Below are 20,852 nucleotides of genomic sequence, written 5' to 3'. Positions count from 1 at the left end.
ATGGTGGGGCCAGGGCACTCACTCTGTACAGAGGGTGGCACTTGTCACTGAAGCCGGGCACCAGGTGGGCGTAGATCTGGAGGCTGTAGTAGTACACTGCCAGCTGGAGGGACAGGGCTGAGTGTGCTTGCGTCTCAAAGTACCTGTTCGCATCTAACACCTAGGGAGGAGCGGGATGTCGTCAATGCGGATGAAGGAAGTGAGCAGGAGACTACAAGCCACTCCGTCACTTGTCATTACCCCAGGAATCTGGTACAAGCTTCCACCCCGTCACCCAAGATTAAGCTATGCTTAAATGTGATGGCGTGAAAATTGAGAAGACGCCATTAGGCTGGCGCTCTGAGGGACAGGTGGATGAAAGACAGGCTTTACACTAGACTGCAGGATTCCCTGCAGTTAAACCTCCACAAACCTCCAGGCCAGGTGGAGAGGAGTCCTACCAACTGGCAGCACAGAAGAATGTGCATAATTGCCACTGCCAACACCTACCAAGGGTCCTCTCAGCTGTGGTGAGCATGAGCAGGCGAGACACTTCCACTGAGAAGGGTCCCCAGAACAGAGCCCTTGGGTTCTTTAAAACTCGCCACTTGTGAGGACCAACTTACCTGTGGTAAGGCGAGGAGGTAAGCGAGGGCCAAGGTCATGTCACTGGGCAAAGCATCACTCGCCAGCTGCAGGAGAACTGAGACAGGGGCAAGTGTTACTGTGTGTGGGACCCTCGCACGTTCACATGGACCACCACACTTGCACACTTGCAGCAGATAATTATCTCACAAGATTCTTTCATAGAAACCCCTGGCACCATCTGAACACAAATCTTATAACCTGCATTAAGCAGTGACCCTGCCCAGAGGAGGGAACCCACTGGGACAGTGTCAGGTGGGGTGAAGGTATCCATGGCCACGGTTCCAGAGGCCGCGTCCTTTTACAGGCCAGGCTGTAAAATTCTGCATGTGGTGACAGCCAATGTGAAAGGCAGTCACACGAGTACTGAAGTGTCCTGAAATCAGAGCCATAAACGCAGCCCAGCGCGGGCAAAGACAGGATGAGCCTCTTGATTATGACACTACTGCCATGACTTCACTCTCTGAGAACAACCCTCTTCATCACCCACGCAAAAAGTCAATCATCTGCTCTGTGCATGTCGTTAAACTATCCCTAACAACTTCTTTACAAAATTTTATGAGTGAAAACCCACCAGTGTCATGGCTTTAATAAAAGAGAGCACCTTGTCAATAAATTCTGTGCTCGTATGTGGCTAGTATTAATAAGTAAGCATTCTACATACTGAGGGCTTAAGTGAAAAATACCAGGTGCTCATGGATAATCAATGTAAAGGCTTCATTTTTAAAACACAGGTTCCCAAGCTTTTCACTGAAGAAGGAGAGTGGCACCTAAAGCACCCAAAGTAAGTGATATCTGACTTCAGAAATACCCCAGATTTCCGTTGGTCAGATGAGTATTTCAGTCATTTGCATAATAACTGAGCAGAGCTGATATCCATGCCAGTGATGATGAACCTCCTAAGAGATTTCAATGATAGAAACAGCTCGCTGAGGCACACATGCTACAGGATCACACCGTAGAGACGGTGTGCTGTGGCTGTGTCTCCATGTCCCCCAAAGCCCCACAGAGGCACAGATGGGACTTCTTCAGAGGTGGCTCATCTAGAGTGTGTGATGCTGCGATGGATTCATGGTGCAATGCTAGGCTCTCAGGCACTGCCTGCCCTTAGTAGCCTAGGTAAGATAGGAGGGACAGAAAGAGCTGGGGTCAACCCTTGTAGCTTTGCTACCTTCTGAGATCATAAACTGTTTCTCCTCTGTGATGTCCATGCCACCCTGTCTTAGAGCCAGCCGATTATGGCTGAAAACTCTACCACCTGTGAGCTAAATAAATCTTTCCCCCTTTAACTTTGAGTGTTGGGTATTTTATCACAATTCAATGTCCTCCATAGATGATTCATAGGATAAAACATGAGCGTTCTCTGTACTTCTCTAAATATCCATTTCCTGTGTATTTTCCAAACTGCGTGAACCAAATGGATGGCCAATCAAGTCTCCAAAAAACCTGCATAGTTTAGGAGACATTTTCCAAACAAAGTCACTCATTTCAGAGCCCATTTCCTAATTCACTCAAGATAAATGAAAAACATTTGTGAACTAGACACAACTGTAAGATAAGGACCAGAGTCCCTGCGCTTCCAGAATGAATGTGTTAGAACAAGAGAAAAGGTGCAGATAGATAATTTGAAAATACAATACGAAGGCCCCCAAACAAATTTTGTATGAGCAATTATGGGCACAAAGGCATACAGTATTAGTGACTGTATCCTAGAATACTATTAAAAACTGAAGGATGGACAGATTAAGCTGTGAATTTGGGTATTACAAGATAAAGCGAGAAAAACTATGTAAACTCAGTCCACAAGAGGTCCTGGACTCCTTGGTAGGAGTTACACACAATTACACACTATACAAACTCCCCCGCACACACAGCCCACAGCTGCCACTTGGTGCTGATGTCCAACAGACATGTGTCGAGCAGTGCTTCCAGCCCCCGCTGTAAGAGGAAACCCAACTGTGTCCCCTCTGATAATTCCTCCATCTCATTTTTCTGCTGGTCTTTATTGCATGACCTTCAACTGCAACCTCGCCAAGTCATTCTCCACGTCCACCTTAATTTTCTTCAGCTACTTCCCCTCGTTATGCACGAAAGAGGCCAATTTTCAAACACGCACATCTGAAGCCACTCATCAAAATTATCCTGTTCTGGAGGAGGAATCCCCGAGGGGCAGTGAATTTCCAGGCTGCTGCAGGACTCTCCTTCGTGTAGCGTGGGCAGAGCCAGGCTCAGGCCCACCTGGGAACTGAAGTCCCATTATTAACCATCTTTTGGTCCCATCTTTTCTGTCATAACATCAACTCAATCTTCCCCTTATTTACCATCCATCTAGCTCTTTCCATAAATCAAGGCGTCCTCAAGTGATGACAATATGCTGCCACTAAAGACATTCTGAAAAGTACCCCACAGACCTGAAACGAATGCCACACAGAAACAAACAAGGGAAAACAAAGCCAACCAGAAGGGCAATAACGCTGAGGAGGGACACGCCCACGGACGTATCCCCAGGGCAGGGACTGCATCTGTCACTAAGTTCCCACAGACATACTTTTACAGCAGTCTTACTAGATCACACATGCTACTCACAGACATAGCACATGCTAACATTTCTGAATGTGTGTAATGAAATACAAAGCTTATACTAAGCCCAAGGGAAGGGAGGAAACATTGCAGTGATTTCCGTGAGCTGGAAGTCATGAGGAAACTTGACCTTGGGTTCACCTACAAGGCAGCATCACTCTCACCAGGCAGTAAAAACCCTCACTCCAACTCAGGAAAGCTGCTCTGAATCACTAACAGCCGCACAGCTGCAAGGGCTGCACTTTTATTTTAGATATTTACGATGATTTGATACCCCGGGTCTAGACGTTTCCTAGGTGAGCTGGCAACAAGCCTGGAGCACAGCCTGTCATCCAGGCGACCACCCCAGAGTCCCTTTGAGCACTCCTTGTCCTGGCAGAAGCACCCCCGAAGCCAGGCCTCCTGCCTAAGTACTCGACCTGGCCACAGCAGTCACCTCAGCACACAGCAACCGGCACGAGTGCTCCGTCTCTCAGACCTCGTGTCACCTGAGTAATCTTTTTCTTGGTTTTGGTTTACCTTTTGTGAGATCCTTAGGCTCACATGCATGTAACCTGCAAGCGACATAAGAAAGCAAAGCACCATGGACCAGGTATGCCGACACGCATCCACAGCAACTCGCATACCCGCTGCACTGGAGGTCACACGTTACCGTGACCCACCAGGCAATAAAAAGGAAAGAAAGAAGCAACGAGGAATAATTCAGTGGAGGAAGGGTAATGCTAGTACAGTTTTATACAGAGGTCTTCTAAACCCCACCAGGAATTAGATAACAGGCTTTTGGAGAAAGAACAAACACAGCCCAGACTGCAAGATTAAACTTAGTAAGGAAAACATACAGCTTAGAAACAGAGGGAGCTGATAACGGTCGTAAAAGCCTCCAGGATCCAGAACCCACACAGTGAGTGGGAAGCAGTACTGATCTCTCCTCTTCCTGTATGTAAATACTATTAAAGAAAATTATTATTTTTAAAAGTTATACCATCAGTCTTGGGGGGAAATTGCAGTTCTATTGCCCACATATGCTTTTCTGCCCTTACTCAACACAGTGATGGCTCAGGCGGCCTGGCTGGCACTATCCCAGTACGCTGGCAGCAAGAGGAGACAGAAATATGTGATGGGAGTCGCAGACAGAACTTCCAAGGACACCACCCACTGCTCTGGCCCAGAATACAGACTCAATGGCTGGAGGAGCAGCAGCCTTTGAATCGTGAGGTACTCACTAGGATGGTAGGAGGGAGAGGAAGCAAAAGGGAAGAATAAAGTCAAGGGATAAACCCTGAAGCCCTAAAGAGAAATAAAGATGATAAGGAGGAAACAGTGCACTTCCTTCTTTTTCAGGAACTTTACATCTATGCCACCACACAGAAAACTCCTTAAATTGGCTGGGTGTGGCAGTGCACACCTGTAACCTCAGCACTCAAGAGACTGAGGCAGGAGAATCACCCTGAGGCCCAGGAAAGGGATACATAGTGACTTCAAGGCCAGCCTTAGTTACAGAACGAGAACCCGTCTTAAAAAAAATCTAACTAGAAAAAAGAAAATCTTTATAATCAATCAGATCTATAATTGATTAATAATAAAAGAAAGAAAGAAACAGGTATTGAGCACCTGATACCATCTGCTAAGGGAATTACTTTAGACTAAGAATTACATCTTATGCATCCTTTTAAATCCTGTATTGGCATCCACAGAAATAACAGGTTCTTAGTAAACGCTTTAAAGTGAACGGAGGCATAAATGGTACTGTTGGCTCTGACATTTGGAAACTACTGAAAACTGCACTACCATTTCCTCATCCATCCATATGCGGTGGCACAAGAAACACCAAAATGACACCCAGAATTTGGAGGCAGATTTATTTACGTCAATGGGCACTGATGGGAATCACTCCCAGAATATCAGGCACTGATGTCCGGTGATCTAGGACTTTTATGTGATGCACAAGCAGGAGGTACAAAAGTGAGACAGAAAAGCCTGGCCATTCTTCTGGTCAGCTAGTGGGGTGAGATCATTAGTTCCAAGGATAGATTCATGAAGTCTGGTACAGTCAGGCATCTTGTATGTTCGGTTATGCTCTTATAGTTACAGGAGTCAAGAAAGTGATTACAAGACCGTGAAGCAGTTACAGAGCAAGGCAGTTTAGAAGCTAACAAAGTTCTACTCTCTTGTACAACTTTTCCCCTTCACATGCACCCAGGCTCGTGGTTCTTTAACACTGCGTCGGGGTGGGGAGCCACCCTCTTACCTTCTGTGGTCGGAAACCCTTCATTCCCATCTGTCTCGGCCTCTGCCAGTTTCCCAGTCCTCAGCAGCACCTCGGCAAAGCTCTCCACAGGGGGCTGCTGACAGGTGTCGAAGGGCATGCCAGACTGGACAAAAGCAAGGTCCACCTTTTAACGGGTATCTTTTTTAAGAGTTCTTAGAAGACAAAATTGTGGGATGCTACAGCTTCTGGCAACTTGAACAGTAACTTCTCACTAATGTGTACCATTTTATCTAGCATTTCAGATGATTTTCATTTCATAAATGTCTTCATGTGTCTGAAATCATCCACATAAAACCAATGAATGTCACAAGCTAGCACTATGCCTAGGAAGTACACTTGCAGGAGAATTTCAGTTTTCCTTTACACCGTCCACAGTAGACAACAGGAAAGCCTGTGTGTGAGAGATACTGCTCTTACCTCAGCAACAAAGGGATTCGCCATGACTGATTCATAAAAAGGATGACATCCTTGCTTTCCTAGGTCTTCATTGACTACAGTTCCAGCTGAGTAAGAGCCACCGAATTCTTGCCCCTAAGCAAAACAATGTGAAGACTAGTGACTGAAATGGGCATGGGCCAGGGAAGGAAGGGGATTTCAGGAGAAACCTGAGGTGCCTCTGTGACTGGATGGGGTCGGACACAGACATCCAGCAAGGGACCTAGGTGTGACAGCACACAGAAGAGCAGCACTGCGACCTGCTGCTAGCACCTCTTGTTTTCTGGTTCCTCTGACCTCAGTCAGAAACATCAAGCAGCCATCCTCACACACAGAGTGAGTCCTCCTCCTCAGTGCCAGGACAGTGACTCCAGGCGGTCATCTTGGGTGCCTTGCTGCCCAGCTGGAAAAACCAGTAAAGAGCCAAGAGCAGAAGATCTGAAGGAGGCTGACTAACACCAGTCTTTGAGATGTTAATCAGTCTTAACCACTCCACTGAACCACCCTGCTTGCATCCTGGGGCCCAGGGTCCTCGAGGCCAGGTAGGCTGCCTGAGGGATCCACTCTGCCCAGCCCAGCTCAGCCCAGCCACCACTCAAGCCTGACCTATTCATAGCAAGGGAACAGTGACACTGCCTCTTTCCTTCACTGATGCTTTCACAGCTACTCTCACCCACACACACCTTGAAGACTTGTTCTCAGCCTCCCCGAGAACAACCCCATAGGTTCCTTAGCAGAGTTCATTATGGTCTTTATGATCACCTCAGATAGACTTAAGTTCCTCACTGGAAGAACCAAGTAAGAGATACTCTACCAGGTGAGTGCAACTACCTCCTGCCAAGCACTAGGAGGGCAACAGCAAAGATGCTGCTGCTGCTGCTATGACAGCTGATGTTTAAGAAACACTGTAGCTTAGTGTTAGACGTTCCCCCAAAGCCTCATGGGCTCACAGGTGGGCTTTGGGGAAGAGACTAGATCATGGGGGTATGTTACATTGGTTATGGGTGGTTGACACTGGACTATGGGTGTCTGACATTGATTCATGAGAGTGGCACTGTGACCCTGGACTGTGGGTATGTGGCACTAGCTCATTTCACTGAGGGGATCACAGCTGGGTGTGCAGGCGGGAGGTGAGTTCCTGTGGGCATGGCCTGGAGATAGCTCTATCCAGGTAGGTAGATATGTATGCACGTACACATGTACGTACACTCTTCTCCCTGGAGCTTCTGCTCTTGGTCTGCCATGTCCCGAGCATCTCCTGTCTGTAATGCTGACTGTAGACTGAAACCTCTCCAAGCCCTGGGCCCAAATAAACCTTTCCTCTTAACTTGTAGGCGGTGGATATTTTGTCTGGCAAGGAGAATGCAATGCAGACAAAAAAGTACAGTGTTAAAATTTTACTTAAGGATGAAACCCTTGAAACATCCAACAGAGAAAAGGAAAATGATCATAATCATAATTCAGCATGAAGTACAAAGTGATGAGAGATTCCTAGGTTCACCCTGAATTCAGGTGCAGAACAGCTCACCCAGCTGCATGGCTCACACCCTCTGGCCTCCTCTGCCCTGTGTCCCATGTGCAAAATGTCAGCAGAGCCGCTAGGCACAGCCGCAGCACGCCCCTCTCTGCTAGCTGCTCATAGCCGCTCCGGTGTAAGCCACAGCTCTGTCCTGCAGAGAATGACTACACTGCTCCCCTCACTCCTGCCAGCAGCTGCCTGCATAACACCAACAGGACCTCACTATGATAGCCGTGAGCACATACTGCACCCCTCCACCCCCAGAGCCACGCAGCTGCGTCACACCAAAGCCCATGTGGCACTTTCAGGGTAAGATCCTGCTCCCCTTTGCTCTCACCCCCACACTCCTCCTGCTTGTTTGTGCTGCTCAAACCACACTTGACTGCTGTCATGGCTCTGTCTCAATGCCCCTCAAAGCTTCCGATGGTCAGAGGTAGGGGCTCTTCACAGATGGCTGGACCTAAAGTGTGTGACACTGGGATAGATTTGTGGTGCAGTGCTAGGCTCAAGGGCACTGTGATTAAGGTGTGAGTGCTGCCAGCCCCGAGTAGCTTGGGTAAGATACTAGGGACAGAAAGACCCGTGCTTGCCCCTTGCTTGCTCATGCCTGCCTGCTTGCCGTGGACTGAAATCTCTGCAAACTGTAAATAAACAGTAAATAAACCTTTTCCCCTTTAACTGTGGCTCTGGGGTATTTTGTTTCAGGTGGGACATCTACTTTACGTTGTACAGGATGTCAAGCACATACCCGGGAAGGCTCTGTACATTTCTTTTTCATTTTTATCGGTACCGGGGATCAAACTCACGACCACCTGCTTGCAAGGCAGGTAGTTATGCAGCTGAGCTAAATCCCCAGCCCCGGCTCTGTACATTTCTACAAGACTCAATCACATTGCTGCCCAAAACGGTGCTTTTCTGAGAAGCCTAACTTCTCTCTCATTCAACTTCCTTCTCCAGTGTCACTTGGGATCCACTTACCTCACCTCACTCATCTCCACAGCCCTCACCACCACCGTCACAGCACCACACAGATGCTTTTGTGCATTTCTACCAGTGAAAGGGATGTGCCATCCAGAAGAGAATTAACTGCATGTGTCGCCCATTCTGTCTTCAGTGCAGAGCACAGCACTTAACCCACAGAAAAAGAGAATGTGCTGCATGGATCAGGGCTAGATGAAGGATGGATGGATGGGTGGGTGGATGGAAGGAAGGAAAAATGGAAGCATAGACAGATGAAAGAATGAATGGAAGGGAAAATGGAAGGACAGATGGAAGGATGGATCCATGGGTGGATGGAAGGAAGGATGGGTGAATGGAAGAGAGGGAGGGAGGAAGGAAAGAAGGGAAACTCAGTGAGTGTTTGGGATAAACTGGTATGGTTTTCTAATGTGAGAGTAAAGGCCTGCAGTTCGAGAGCACAAAGAAGACAGCAGAGAAAGCAATAGCTGAACTGTCCCTCCAAGCAACTCAACTGCTCCATGCTGGTCCTGATGGCACTTTCAGAGTGTAACCAAGGTCTGAGATATGGCCCAAGCTGGCTCCTCACTCTGCCCAACTACAAGCCAGAAGTACCGCCAAAGTAAACATTTTCTTTTTACCCACTCAGTTTTAACTCTTACCTACGACACCCCCCCTCGAATGTGTGCCAGTGTCCTTTGCACCTCCACGAGTGTGTATCTCACTCTGTGAAACAGATGGCTCCCTTCTATCCCACAGGTGGCCTAGATCTCCCCAGAGGTTATTTTAATCATCAAAGATGCAGCAGCACTAAGAACTGATGTACACCAGGGGCCTGGCTTTGCAATGCTGTGCGCTCACCTGGAGGGGCCGGAGGTAAGTCAGAGACCTCTTCCACCACTGCCTGTTGCTGATGGCCTGCAGCATGGCCCTGGTGGTCGTCGTGGTGTTGGACAGGACTTTCATGGTGGTGGCAGTGGTCCAGCGCAACAAGTCAGCCGAGCCGCTGCCTGGACTGTCTGGCTCAGCCTTCACCGGCCGAAAAAGCAAGAACAAAAACACACAACATAAGTAAAGAGCAGAGGGTGACAAGGTGACTGCTCAGAATGCCCAGACAACAGACATGAAGACAAAGACATGTTAAACATCATCCTTTTGGCCTGGTTTGATCTCAGGTGACACCCAGCAGGGGAACACGGACCTTGGTCCAAAGACACGGGGGTTTGACCCTTGGGGTCAAGCAGTAGGAACTCTCCTCTCTTTGCAGCTTTTGGGCTCTTGTCTGGGAGACCAGCAGAGACCACGCAAGCTGTTAGGCTTCTGGCTTGAGGGCATGTCGGTAAAATAATCAACTGCAGTGTTTTAAAGTTGCAGAGTTCACAGCAACAGAAAACAAACCTCTCATTTGACCACTCCTGCACAAACCTCCATTTTATTCCTACCTCTAAAGGGAGCGAGTCCGCCAAGTAACAGTGCTCACGATTTACCCAGCCCTGGCTGCTTGTGGCTACCTGCATTTATTCTGGACTGCTGTCACCATAAAAACAAGCCAAAACCACATGGTTTCCAATGAGTTTTTTTACCTAGGACTATCAGAGTAGTCAAAATTTTGATAAAAATCAAAATTACAAATAAGAACTTAACTATGAAAACAACCTAGAAAAATGAACGGCATATTAATAAAGGGAAACTCATGTTAAATTGCTGGTATTAAGATCAATCATGGCAGCGCCTCCCAGGCTTCAGGCTGAGCCTGGTACTGCAGCTCTTTCCGCCGCAGGCCTAGGCCCTAACAGGGGAAAAGGAGCAAGTCTCCTGACTCCGTCCCAAGGACATTCCACTTGTGACCTGCTCTCCTCTGGATCCAAGGCACACAGTGCATGAACTCCAGGAGGGAGACTACAGTAGGAACCATAACTCTGCCACTTCTGGTTTTCCTGCTGGTGGATTGCGTGTTTCCATTTCTGGCATGTTTTCCTGGGGTGGTAACACGGCTCACGTCTACGCTGCTGTGCGCACCCACATCTCGGCAACTTGGCACTGTCAGCGCAGCACTGCAGGCAAGTTCCCTCCCAGATTCCCACCCCACCTGCACCCCTGTGGGCATCAGATCTAAAATCCTGATCTACACCATAGCAGTTATTGTTACCAACTCTCCTGAAGCCTGCATCCTTTAAGTGACTTTATAAGCTCTTAATTTGCCATTAAAAGCAAAAAAAAAATGTTCTTTATAATAGCTAGAACTGAACTTGATTGAGTCAAACAAGCAATGACCTGATGAGATCACAGCCAGAAAGCGGAGGGCTAGGTCTGTGATACTGAGTATGTTCTGGGGTGCAGGGCGCAGCTGAAACCTGCAGCTGCCCAGGGTGGATGCCTTCCTTGGTCATCTTGGAGAGACTCTTCCAGGGTGCTGGGCCACGCACACACATACGTGCTCAGTATGTGCATTTACTTAAACTAATTTATTTTTCTATGTTATAAAACTCAGGTAAGCTCACAAAAGGTGGCCTTAAATAGAACTGTAGGAGAAGAAAGGACGATATTTATTCACAGTCCCATGAGTAAAGACAATTGCCAGCATGTAATCTTTCTCTCTAACCCACACATAGGCTTTGTTTTCCTTTTTATTCTGAGACACAGTCTTATTGTGCTGTCGCTGGTCTTGCACTCCTGGGCTCAAGGGAAGTTGGCCCCTCAGCCTCTCCAGAAGCTGGGACCAGGATGTGGGAAGCCATGCCCAGCTCCAGGCCCTTTCTGATAACCCACACAATGCCTCACGCATGCCAGGACAGCACCCTACCATCCAGCCATACCCCAGCCCCTGGCTCCAGACCTTTAGAACACATTGTTTCTGAAGTAGAAATTTCCAGAGAGTGCATGAAGAGAATACATATAACTAGCTGATTTTTAACACACACACACACGGCAGCCTTCTGACCAGAATAGGCTGCCACTAGAATTCCAGAAGCCACCCCTGGGCTCACCCTAGCCACGCCACTGCCGGGACAAACGCTGTCCCAACCTGCACAGCATGGAGTATTCTGCCTGCCTTTATACTTCACATGAACACAAATTCAACACTACACAAATTCATTCCTATTTCTGTAGATAGTTGAAGACTCTTCAACACATCACTGTCTCCAATGAGACTTGCGAATACACCAGGATTTACCCTTTCCTTTGTGGATGAGCACGGGGTAGACGCCAGCTTTGAGCGAATACCAGTAATGCTGCCCTGACCACACCAGCAATTATCTTCCGAGAACAGTGTGAATTTCTAGGTAAACAGCTGGTAGTGGAACTGCTGAGACATACAGCAAGAAACTGGCCAGACTTACTACACTGAGTTGGATTTTCCTGGAGTGGCTGCACCAGTCTCCATTCTCACTGGCAATACTGAGTCGTGTGTCTCCATGTATGACTCATGATGTTTCATGCCTTCTTACTGCACGATTCTGCTAAGTACCTAACACCTTTCAGTGGTTTTGATTTGCACCTCTGCAGTGATAAGGAAGTTGGATGCCACGTCATATATTTTTGGGCCATCTGAGAGGCCTCTGTGAAGCTGTTGCAGCCTTTAGCCTATTTTCCGGTATCTTGTCTGTCTTTATTACTCACATGCACAAGATTTTGATGCATTCTGGATACATATCCTGTATTACAGGCATTAATTGTAAATATGTTTTATTATTCTGTGGATTACCTTTTCATCATCTTAATGGCACTTTAAATTAGGTAATTCAAGTTTGTAACTTTGTAATTGTTCCTTTTGTACCACATCTGAAAAAAATCTTTGCCTATGCCAAGGTTATAAAAATGTTCTCCTAGGTTTTTCTTGACGTGAAATATTTTTGCTCTAGGTAGAACCTTAAGACCACGTACTACCATTCTTGTATCCATTCATAAAGATTATATATGCAATTTAAATGTGTTTTCTATCATATATATAATAATTGTTTTTGTCTGTCCTGATACAACAGTAAGCTGTTCAGGAGCAGGGGCACTATCTATGTTTTATACCCTTAGAGTATGTGAAAACTTCTGCAGTTTGGAGCTACAAGTATGTCTAAGAAGTCTGGTCTTACTACTCCATTAAAATGTTTGAGGGCATATTTCCAAAAACCTACTATGTTATGTCTATTTAGGTAAATGTTATTCAAAGAAGCTTTCATACCATATTTTCAATTCCCATTCATCTTTAGAACCTTCTTAATTGAGAGGGCATACTGAGTGATTTTAATGTAATCAACTAAACTAAGTACAGAATTAAAAATATAAACATGATAAGAAATATAGTGCTTAAACAGAATATAATTTAATTTGGAGGTAGATCAAACCAATTAAAAGATGCCTAAATATGTGAGCCATAAAAGCATTATTCTATTTCATAAAATGATCCTACATTTTATTTCTTCTTCACATGGATGGGCTGGCCTAAGACAGGATCTTTAGAAGACTATTTCAGAAGTTAAATGAAATTCACATACTCAGAAATCTGTGTGATAAAAGGATTTTCTGTAAGAGACTACCCTAAGGAGAATTGCAGAGGAGAAAGAAGAGGCTCATTTAGACCAGAGAATAAGCATTGAATTCAAGAGCCATCATCAAGATCATAGTGTGGCCAGAGTCCCAAAAAGGAAAATAGTTTTCTTTCAACATCATAATAATGAGAAGAGAAAAAAGACGTTAGGCAAAATTCACTCCTGAAGTAATTACTGCTGGCATTTTTTATACTCATAGAGGCACATGGCTAATTAATTGGGAATGTATAACAGTTAGAATACATTAAATCCCAAAACCAAATCAACAATTCCCAGCATAAAATTTAACATTAAATCTCATTAATGTCAAGTGTGCTACATGACTCTAAGGTTAACTCATTAAGCACTAATAATATTTTTCAAATCCTACAACAAAAATTCCATTACCAAATAGGACCACAGGAACAAGGGCAGCGTCACACATGGGGGCACAGCTCGCAGCTCACGGCATTGTCAACTGTGCATGATGGACTCACTCCCAAGTCATCCAGCAATGGAAGGACTGATTTGGCAGAAGGTACGCAGCAACCAGCAAGGTGACAACAGTCAGGCAGTGCTCAACCCAACCTGCTAGCCCTTCCCCTTCAACACAAGCACAGACAGAGCTTCTCTATAGTGAAAACTTGTTGCAAATGTCACCAGCTGAAGTCGTTTAGACTGCACTCCTTGGGCTACTACGATAAGCGCCTCCCGGAAGCAGCAGCAGGAAACACTCCATGGAGCCCACCACTTTCAGGTCTGGCTGCCTTAGCTCGGGTGCTGAAGAGCAGCCCCAGCTACCTCTCAGCTGCTTTCCCTTGCAAAGCAGGAGCCCCCTGACACTTCTGGAGAAAGTCAGTTCCTTCCCTGGGAAACTGAATGCACGGGCAGATGCACTTCCACAGACAGAGTCATGAAGAGATACGCACGGCGAGAGGCGACGACTTCAGGAGATTCAAGGACCAGCCTTCTTGAGTTTCCTAGCAATCTTGGATCGAGATTAAGGAAGATGTATTCAAGAAAAAATAGATGTGTACAAAGCATATTTCTATGCCAATTTTTAAAATTACTTTTGGTGTATTTGGATTCTAAATGCACCCACAAAGTAAGTTACTAAACACCTATTTTTGACATGCCTAGGTTTAGGACTGAGCTATGCTTCCTGCTCCTGAGGGCCCTATAGTACACTAGGAAAGGGGGGCAAATCAGGCAGTTGCCCTTACCCCAAGAAGTGAGAACCTTCCCAATCAAAGCCCATTCCTACCCTCCCTTCCACAGTGCTCACTTGCCCACCCTGGCCGAGGACACTTCCCTCATTTGTTCATCACTACGGCAACAAGCGCCTAGGACACAGCTGTGTTCCAAGATGCTGGAAATAAGTGCAAAACCAAACAACTGCCTCGGAGAATTCACACTGAAAGAAGAAAAGAAAGAAAAGAAAGCGTGCCAGGAGAGACAGCCGAGTGACACCAGACAGCAAGAGAGTACAGTGTGGCTGTGTGGGGGCCAAGGGCTTCATGTGTGAGGGCGGGAAGGTTTTCATAAGGTGATGAAAGGATTTTGCCCTAGATAGGACACTACAGCAGTGGGAGGCGGGACCAAGAGACATTTACCTTGAGGTCATCTTCCCAGTCCCCCAGGCAACTTACTTGTGGCGAGAAAAGAGTTCCAATCAGCTACTCCAGCATCAGCAATGCCACCTTTAGGCACCACCCCAGACAAAAACTATACGTATGCCCTCCACAGCACGTGTACAGCAGAGAAAGCCAGGCCCCGGTGGTCATGGAGTTTCTCTCTGCATCCTTAGAATAAAGGCCATTTTTATTTTTATATTCTCTTTTTAACCGCACTGAAAATCCTATCAGGTGACATTTCAGAGACTCCTGCGAGGGCCAAGGGGACCTATCAACCTCATGTTAGGGAGGAAAGCATTGAGTAGAAGCAGCCAGCACAGGGGCCTAGCTGCCAGGCATGCTGGAGATGTCTGAAGGCAGAATACGGATGCTGCAGGTGGGAGAGGGACACAAAGCCAAACAATGTTGGAGAGGACAGCACTAGCGTCTTCATGGGACCTGCAGTAACTTAGTCTCACTCCAAGTGAAATACTTTAAGGCAAGGTGCGCGCAGTCAGGCAAGGTGTGTGCAGTAAGTAATCACTCTGGCTGCCTTGGTGAGCACAGACGGGGGAGAAGGAGTATAAGTGGGAGGCCCATGGTGTCTCCTGGGGTCCAGTGAGGCAGAATCACGAGGCCAGTGAAGGAGTGGCAGTAATGGGAAGGAGTCCAATTCCAAGTCCACTGTGAGACACAGAGCCAAAAACTCAGCCATGTGGTGCTGAGGAAAGAGTCAAGGACCACAGGAAGGTTTCTGATGAGAACAACTGAAAGGATGGAGCTGCAGTTTCCTGACATGGGAGCCTCTGCAGGAAGACCACTGTTCTGGGGCGGGTGCTGTGGGGACAGGAAGGAGCCTGAGAGCACAGTGATAAATCAGGGGTGGGGTGGGTGGAAGGGTCCAAGCTGAACAGGTGTGTAACATGAGCTCACTGGTGAGCAGAGGCAAGCTACTATGGCAAAGTGGTGAGGAGCCAAGGCCTCGCAAAGAATAAGTAAGGGAAGAGAGGACGAGAAAGATGCAGCCCCTGCTAAGCCAGGCATGCAGCGGAAGTCCTCAGAGTGGTACACACTAAGCCACTGAGAAAGCAACACCATAATTCTGCCTGGAAGAGAAGGCAGTACCATACCCCACCCGGAAACAAGCAGACCAGGCAGATGCATCATCTTCAGAAAAGTCTGCAAGTGGATTTAAACAGCAGACCCAGAGAAAAAGTAAAACCCTATGCCTTATTGCTAAAAGCTCCTTGAAAATATCACAAAACAAATGTATTAGAAATGCATGGAGCCAGGTGTGGTAGCACATGCCTTACTTAGCACAGGAGGCTAAGGCAGGAGGATCATTATGAGTTTGAGACTAACCTGAGCTACAAAGTGAGCTCTAGGCCATCCTTGACCCTGTCTCAAAAAGGCAGACAAGACAGGCAGGCAGGCAAGCAGGCAGGCAGGCAGGCAGGCAGGCAGGCAGGCAGGTAGGCACAGGTGCTATGAAAAAAGGCAGGGTAAAAGTCAACAACCCTGGAATTCTAACTGCTGAGAGGAGGTGAAGAATGGAGATCTAAGCTGTAGATTCGCCAATTCTGCCCCTTCCTGTGCTGTGCTCCCTGTTTAAGCAGCAGACTGTCCCTGCTAACACAGTACCTAGAGGCAGACAGGGAGAGCTGCCCGCACGCTCAATGGTTTTGGACCAGGGAGAGCCCTGTGTGCCCGGATGGTGAAGACCAAGGGGTGCCAGCGGGCATGCTGAGCATTTCGGAACCATGCCACCCTCCTATGTTACATCAGGACTGTGCATCCAAGCCTTCTCAGAGAATGCTCCTCAGACAAGGTCAGAAACAGGAAAAGTATCTTTCTGTAAAGTGCTTGCATCAGATGGTAACAGACAAAGTGTACACTCACACTGCAGGCAGAGAAACTACACAGAGTCAGGAAACCCCCAGCCCTGAGTGACAGTGCTCAGGCACAAAAGTACATGCATTAAATGGTCAAAGCAGTTCAGTATAAAATAGAAAAAAGTGGACACAGTCTAAATGCTCAAAAGGAAAGGAGATGACAAATAAATCGTGGTACACACACCCAATGAACACCATGCTCTCATTACCTAAGTGGTCAACATACAGTGAATGACGAGGCCAGAGTCTATGCACAAGAGTATAAAGCTCAAGCTGCAAAGTGAAAACAAGGACAGATTCACCTTAGTTAAGAACAAGCAGTCAGAGCAGAGCCACATAGGAAAGCTGTCTATCTCAGAAAAATGTGGAAGGGTAAGCACGGGCTAAAAGTGTTAACTTCTGAGCACTGAGATTCATCAGAGCAAAAAAAGGGAGAACTCTGCTTTTAATGTATAGCAACACCTGTGGATTAAATCACTTTTATATTTTAAAAAGCAGAAAGTATAGTCACGCCATTTATCCAGGTATACATTAATAATGTTAGCAGATGTTAATATCTTACCACAGATAATTGCCATCTTTTTTTTTACTTTTAAGAAATAAGATATCCCATATTTAAATCTATTAAGAACAAATTAACATGAAATATAAAAAGAAACATGTGGCTCTTTTACATTAATTTTTGTATACGGTATACTGTAATGTTTAAATTCATCTTTTTGCATGTCATGTCTACCTTATTTCATATAAAAGCATAGTTTTATTATTACACATCAATAAATGTGAGAACTAAAAAACTAGATAAAAAGCAGAGGAGTAAATCTTCACAACATTGCATTAGGCACAGATTCCTTAGGACATCAAAAACATAAGCAATGAAGGAAAAATATTAACAGGATTTTAGCAACATTAAACACTCTTGCACTTCAAAAACCACCACTAATAAAATAAAAATTCAAGTCAGACATTGAGAGAAACACATTTCAAATCACAAATCTGATACAAGACATATCTGGAATAAAAAGAAAAATATACCAAAAACCAAAAAACTCTTTTAGATTACTAATGAGTCAAATGACCCAGTTTAAAAAATGGGCAAACTATCTGAATAGCCATTTCACCAAAAGAGATATAGGAATGACCAATCAGTACACCAAATGATGGTCACTGTGATTAGTTACTAGGTATACAAATAACAACATGATGATGAGACATATGTGTGAGCATGGCTTTAGTCAAAACTCCAGGGACAGAGCCAGACAAAGAGCTAGGCAGTGAGGAGGGAGAACTGGAATCTAAACACATGCCTCGTGGGAATGTAAAAATGGGCAGCTACTTTGGAAAATACTTTGGCTGTTTTTTCTAACATGAAACACAATAACATGCTACACAATATAGCAATTCTACTCCTAGGTACCTGCATGAGAACTGAAAACATATTTTCATAAAGAACTTGAATATTGGCATTCACGTTAACATTACCCTAAGAGCAAAGTGGCCACAACTCACCTGTCCATCAACAGCGAGCAGGAACTGGTGCTGGCTATGGTGCTGAAACAACTGCCATTTCACTTGCTTTTATTTAAGCACAGTATTTCTAAAAATAGTATAGTATTTCTAAACAATCCATTTAAAACACTCCAAATAGTTCCATGCGTGGACCATGCTTGAGTTTTAAACATTAATTAGTCCAATTGCATAAATGTGTGGCCACTTGAAATGATCATAACAAGTTTTCCCACAGTGAAAATGATTTTTTTAATGGGAACCCTGTACATAATCCATTTCTAACTCTAATTAAATTTATCTGGAGAAAACACCATTGGCTAAGTAATATAACTAATACTAGTTAAACAAAAATGTTAATATGCTCTAAGTGGCAGAATTCTGTTTCATCTAAAAGGCATAATAACCAACCGGAAATGTGTAATTTTGTAATTACTTCATAAAGTCTGCATTTTGTTCTATTTATAAGCAAGAATCTTGTTCAGTGAGATAAAAGCATTATCTTAAAATTTGTAGTATCCACTTGTACTAATGCAAATGCTACAATATAACAATTATATCTTTATGTTGCTCGGATATATAAATAAAATCATTATTTTCACAACTGAGGTAATGAAAGTCTTGGGCATTACACAGATTACAGAGTCAGCTCTCATTTGTGAGTTATAATTTAATGTGGTTATATCTGCTGTTGATGTTTGAAACACAGCATCTTACAGCTCACACTTTATTTTAATCTAGTAACAGCAGCTATAACATCCTGAAATGTGCTTCATGAATCAAAGCCATAATGTGTTCATTGAGGGCTTGGATTGGAACTCTCTGGGCTCTATATCTATTATGATTTGGGGGAGCAGAACAAAGGAAGACAGGAAAGCTTTTAAGGACAAAAATACTCCAGAAACGAAGTCAACATGGAAGAATCCCTTTCCGTCCCTAAGAGATTTGCAACTCTTTTCAGAGAAGCCACAGAGGGGCCCAGCCGATCCTTTCTGGTTCATTGCAGTAGTAAAAAATGAGAAACTCAAAAGCCCCGAGAGGTTTTCACAGGTAAGCTCAGGGAGCAGAGCTCACTGGGAAGCTATGGTGACTCCACAGTGAACAGAGCGGTGACGCAACCCTCACCTCAGCTAAACCCGGTGGATCTCACAGCACCTGTGAGACAAAGTGAAAGTTCTTCATTTTCATCCTGTGGATTTTAAAATTAAAACTCTACCTCCTGTTTTTATTTTTTAACACAGCCTAATCATTATGCGCTTTATCAAAGGTTCACCAGGCCCTATGTGACAGGCACTCTGTGAGGACAGAACAGAGATTAATGACACACTTCCAGTTACCACATCACAGCACAAAATGCAGAATCAGAAAGATGCACGCACGCTTGGGCAACACAGGGGAGGGAACACCTGGAGGCATCAAGGGAAACAGCAGGGAGGAACAGCAGGAAAGGGGTGAGAGTCCCAGAACAAGACAAGAAGGGCAGCAGAGGCAGAGGAAGGGCCATAACTACCTGCAACACCAAGGGTGCAGCAGAGCCCGGAACTCACAGACATCTGAAAGGCAGCCCAAGAGCCAGGGCCAGAGACATTTGGAGGGAGATGGAGCAGGACACAGGGGACCAGAGGCCCAAAGGACCCAAGTCTTGGGTTAAGATTTCACAGAAAGAAGGTCATCAAGCAAAATAAGGAGAGACGGCGGGAAAAAAGGAAGCAGACTGTCGAGATGGAAGGAGACATGGGAGGAGGGGAAAGGGGAGTCCCAGGACTGAGATGCCATGAGTGTGCATGCCAGTTCCCCAAGACCAGCACAGCTGCGAGTCCTGAACATGTGCTAATCGAACAGCTCTTCTGAGGAGAGCAGGGCTTCAGCTGCATTCTCAGAGCCAACTCCTCCTTCACGTGTACCCACCAAGCACCGGTGGTCCCTGGCTACTGTAAGCACTGCTCGATCCTACACAGCAAATACAGCAGACAGCAATGTATTTCCATGTGCACTGGGGCAAACCAAGTAATTGCCAAGTGATATGGTAATCAATGAAAACATATCTAGGGATGAGGCGTTCCACAACCTGCGGGCTCCTAGAAATGCTCCAGCTTCCAGCTAGGGAGGACAACTACAAGTCCAGTCTGCACACTGTTGTGCATGCTCCAATGAATGCTGGATTTTTCACAGCTGTGATGTCCAACGTAATCCATACGTTTTATTTGACTATAAATGAAGGTTAAATATAACTACGAATGCAACTCCTTACTCACACTAGCCATGTTTCCAGTGCTCAAAAGCTGCATGTGACTGGTGGTTACCACTCTGGCCCGTACAGCTGTGGATCACTTCCCTCACCAGGACAGCACTAGTGGTCAGCAGTCCTGTGTCCAACACTGCAGCAGATACAGGCATAGACTTCACAAGGCGAAATGTCACCCCACAAACCTCACTGAGAGCCTCGAGTCACTCAGCACTGAAGAGGAACACACATGTGTCCAATATGTTCACCAAGTTCCTTTTTAATTCAAAAGAAATGGGACTGGCTATAGCCATACACACCAGCAACCCGAGCACTCTGGGAGGCTGCAGCTCCAGGATCCAAGTGGAAGGACAGCACAGGCAGCTTAGTGAGATCTGGCCTCAACAACAAATAAACACAAAAAAGGCTGTGTATACAGCTCTGGTACAGTGCCTTGACTTCCCAGCACTACACAAGAAGGGGCTGGGAACTGCACACAACCTACTGTGGGCAAAGCCTACATACCTCTGCCCTGACTCCATGAACAGATTCCACAACAGAAGTTTTGTACCAAAGTACAAAAAGTACTACACAGTGCATGAGTACCAGTGTGCTCATTAAGATAGCTTCAGCCAATTTACAAGAAAAAGCCGTGTGCACCTAGCTTCTGGTCTCATGTATCTTCCAAAATAAATGCTAGAGGAGTGAAC

The 20,852-nt window shown here is 45.8% G+C and overlaps 1 pseudogene; it reads right to left on the bottom strand.

Moving 5' to 3' along the window:
* Nucleotides 1–20,852, bottom strand: part of LOC106025319 (NBAS subunit of NRZ tethering complex-like) — a 152,788-nt pseudogene that overhangs the window by 42,047 nt on the left and 89,889 nt on the right.

This window comes from Cavia porcellus, unplaced genomic scaffold (assembly GCF_034190915.1).
Source record: "Cavia porcellus strain 051 isolate PalLab524CR breed Dunkin Hartley unplaced genomic scaffold, mCavPor4.1 scaffold_8, whole genome shotgun sequence".
NCBI lineage: Eukaryota > Metazoa > Chordata > Mammalia > Rodentia > Caviidae > Cavia > Cavia porcellus.
This window is presented reverse-complemented; position numbering and strand designations above follow the sequence as displayed.